The sequence below is a fragment of the Lathyrus oleraceus genome, unplaced genomic scaffold (genome assembly GCF_024323335.1).
Source record: "Lathyrus oleraceus cultivar Zhongwan6 unplaced genomic scaffold, CAAS_Psat_ZW6_1.0 chrUn0446, whole genome shotgun sequence".
Classification (NCBI taxonomy): Eukaryota; Viridiplantae; Streptophyta; class Magnoliopsida; order Fabales; family Fabaceae; genus Lathyrus; species Lathyrus oleraceus.
In genome coordinates this window covers 51,098-55,424 of record NW_026112837.1, presented here as the reverse complement: position 1 = coordinate 55,424, position 4,327 = coordinate 51,098, and positions in this window count along the sequence as shown.

The window sequence follows — 4,327 nt, the reverse complement described above, 5'->3', positions numbered from 1 at the left end:
TGGATTTGTGGTCGAAGAACTTTCTCCTTGCTCTTGGCGTTGTCTAGCCTGTTGCCTCCTACGTCTCGTTTTGCTATTGAGCCTCCTTGCGGTTCTCTCGATCTCAGGATCAAAAAGAAGTTCGTCCACAGGGATTTGCCCTCGCATAAAACATAAGCTGCACACTAAACCAAACAAATTACAAGCACAAGTCAAAAATTCACAAGCTAAAACTTAAACAACCATTGCGATGCTCGCAATATCAATTTACAATCCCCGGCAACGGCGCCATTTTGTTGAAATGTATATTTCGTGTCGGGTTTTTGTTATCGTATCCACAGAGATTGTAAGATATCACTGTCGTTCGATGGTTGTTTTAATCTTAACTTAATGTGACAATAGGGTTTTGGTTTTAATCAAGTTATCTTGCATACAAAGTAATAAATTGCGGTAAAGTTATGTTTTGATTAAATGAGAAATATTGTTAAAGTTAGGTTTCAATGATCACTTTGCATGTATTTGCTCGGTCAACAATCTTATAAACTCCTTTAGATGATAAATCATTTCACAAAGTCCTCTCAAAATGTTTCTCTCGAACACATATTGTGAGTTTTGCCATTTTGATCCATTGTTTCTCTCGAACACAATCTATCAAAATGACAACTTTTTGGTTCAACCTTATGGTGAACAAAATCATTCGTTACTATCTCTAGCTAACGAACAAGTTTGGATGAAAACCTAGGTCAAGAATCGGTAAACATCTCTCGATCATAAACCAACACAAAGAGTTTTAAATAGAAACAAAGTTTTCATCATATATTTACCGTTAAAGAGTTTACATATGAGGATCCTTACATTTACACACAAAGCTAGAAATCACCTACATCTAACCTTGACAAATGGATGACTTAGCTACTCATTTTCATGGTAGCTTGGTCGGCAAGTAAGGAAAGAGGTTGATCAACATCCAAGTCGGATAATCGAAGTTGGATGGGAATCCACCTTCTTTTTGTGGAAGATGGTTGCTAGATGAAGAGAAATGGAAATTAGGGCATAAAAGCTCCCAAAACAATGCTGCCAAAATATCTAGAAGAAAGTACACAAGTGGAAAAAGTGGGTAAAAATGAGGTATGGTGCTCAAAAGTGGCACCTGCTACTTATAGACCACTGCTGGGCTGTCATGTTCGCTAGGCGAGCAGAATGGCTCGCCTAGCGAGGGTCTAAAATGGGCACATAAGGCCCCTGCGCCCAGAGAAAACAGGGTCTTGGTGAACTGTCATGTTCGCCTAGCGAACATACCTTCGCCTAGCGAAGGACACGCTTCAACCTTGCCCCAGCGAGGTTGAGAGGTTTTGCTACTGTAATGCTCGCTGGGGACTCGCTAGAGCTTCGCCTAGCGAGTGAGTGCTGGCTGCGTTTTTCACCAAAACAGAATGAACTCGCTACCACATTCGCCTTGAGCTCGCCTAGCGAATTAATTTGCTAATTTACTGGAGCTTTTCGCCAGGAACTCGCCTAGCGAACCAAAGCTTCGCCACAGCCTCGCCTAGCGAGCAGGCAGATGAAATGCTTGTATTCTTTGGTTCCTTTGCCAATTCTCTTGTGTCTTCATTTTCAATTAGTTCATGTCTTTCCTGCACAATAACACACAAATCAAAGGCACCAAGCTTGTTTATCAATGTAATGCATTCCATGTAAAACAAATGTGGTTTTGACAATTTTAGCAAGGAAAAAGAGTGAAAGATGCCCACATATGATAGCTCAAATAAGCACTTTTGGGCATCTAACAACAACCTAACTTTAAAATGATACCAGTTACAACTAGATTTGACAGATGCTGGTGACAACCATACTATAAAAGGATACCAGTTACAACTGGATTTGACAGATGTTGGTGACAACCTAAATTTAAAAGGATACCAGTTACAATTGGATTTGACAGATGCTGGTGACAACCAGACTTTAAAGGATACCAGTTACAACTGGATTTAACAGATGCTGGTGACAACCAGACTTTAAAAGGATACCAGTTACAACTGGATTTGACAGATGCTGGTGACAATCAGACTTTAAAAGGATACCAGTTACAACTGGATTTGACAGATGCTGGTGACAACCAGACCTTAAAAGGATGCTAGTTACAACTTGATTTGACAGATGCTGGTGACAACCAGACCTTAAAAGGATATCAGTTACAACTGGATTTGAAAGATGCTAGTGACAACCAGACTTTAAAAGGATATCAGTTACAACTAGATTTGACAGATGCTGGTGACAACCAGATTTTAAAATGATACCAGTTACAACTGGATTTTAAAATTTGAACGCCAGTTATAACTGGACTCAACAGGTAATGCCAAATAACAATTGGACTTGCAAACAAATGTTGGTTACAACCATACTTACAGGTACCAATTACCATTGGATTTTGAAACCAAGATGCTAGTTACAACCAGACTTGAGAGGTAATGCCAATAAAAATTGGACTCGTAAACAATACTGGTTACAACCAGACCTTTTTTAAAAAGATACCAGTTACAACTGGACTTGACAGGTAATGCCAATAACAGTTGGACTTATTAACAAATACTGGTTACAACCAGATTTTAATGTTATTATTTTATATTTTTTATTCCACTTTTATCTAATTTGATTTTTAATAATAAATGATAAAGTTTTATTCAAATATGATGGGTTTTATTGTTATTTGGTTATGTATTAATGAAACACAAAGTTTTATTCAAATATGATGAGATCTTCATAGTCTTCAGCTAAGTAACAAAACTTCAGAAAATCTTCAACTAGAACCTTGACAGCATATGGCTTGACATCTTCAGAGTCTTCATCTAAGTAACAAAACTTCAGAAGCTTGTCATTCTTCAGAAGTTTGATGATCAGAGTCACGTCCAAAAACATAAGCGAAGAGAACATTGTAGCAACAACACACGTCTTTCCAAAACTTATTAAGAGTGAATCAACACAGAAGCAGAAAGAATATGGTAGCAACAACATAGCGTTTTTCAGAACTTCTCATGAGTGAATCACATAATAGGAATTCAGAATAAATGTTCAGAAATTGATGACGTTGAACATCATAAACTTAGAATCAGAACTGGATATTAAAGTTACACAATACTAAATCATTCGAATATCAAAATTGTTTTCACACAAATACTAAATTATTATCATCAAAACTCAAAGATATAAATAAAAAACCAACTCTTGTTCTAACATGAACTTGTTTATTTGTGATGAATATGTGATCCAGATGCTTGTAATAGGATGCTAAGAGTGGGGGATATAGTTTTAAACAAGTTTCCATTTATAGCTACAACATAGTTATATAAATGGATGAATATTTAATTATATTTGAAGTTATTAATTGATTTTAATGTGTATGAAGAATACTCAATTCTAAATTCCTAAAAGTATTTTATATATTAAATTTGTTCTCTCACTTTTGAAGTGGGTAAAGAGGAAGAAATTAGTTTAATGTAATTTTCTTCATGATTGAGACACCAGATCCAGCTAGCTCTTACAAGAAACAGATAGGACTATAAATGGATTCTTGTTTTTGGTTGGGATTTTGGGGGTTAATTTAATTTCAATAATTTATCATTTTCTTTCGTTGATTAATTTTATTATTATGTGATTGTTTTTGTGGCAATTATTATGAATTTCAAGTAGTAATTGTAATGATAGAAAAAAAGACTAGGGGTTTGAAGAAGGCACTGTGAAGTGTCATTTTCCTGTTTACATACATATATGTTTCTGGACATGTATTTTCACCTTTTGTTTTAAATACTAATTAAGTATTGATACTAAGTTTTACCAAATTCTACAAACATGCCATTCTGATAATTTTAGTACTCTTTTGACAATAATCGCTTTAATGGTTGTTATATATTTTGTTGATATAAGCACGAAGAAGCTTTAGAAGAAAAATAGGAAGGTATAGTTGAAACAAGTTTCCATTTAAGTGATAATTTCTGATAACATGGTGATATTACATATTTTTTGGATGCAGCTTTTAGACTAGAAGGATCATGATCATATTATTGGCCCATACAAGAGAGTTCAACAGTGGATTGAGAGCACAAAAAATGCAACGAAGCCACATTTTAATGAAGTTCATAATGTTCTCTATAATTCTTTAATATATATTGTAGCAGACATCAAAAAGCTTTATACTTTACTTGTTAAACTAAGTACTTGTTTTCTCTTACTAACCATACACTCCCACCAAAATAAAGACATAAATAGAAATTAGATAATGAAATTATATATTAAAAAGAATGAATATTTTATATATTTGAATTTTCATTACAATTTTTTTATAATCTATTTA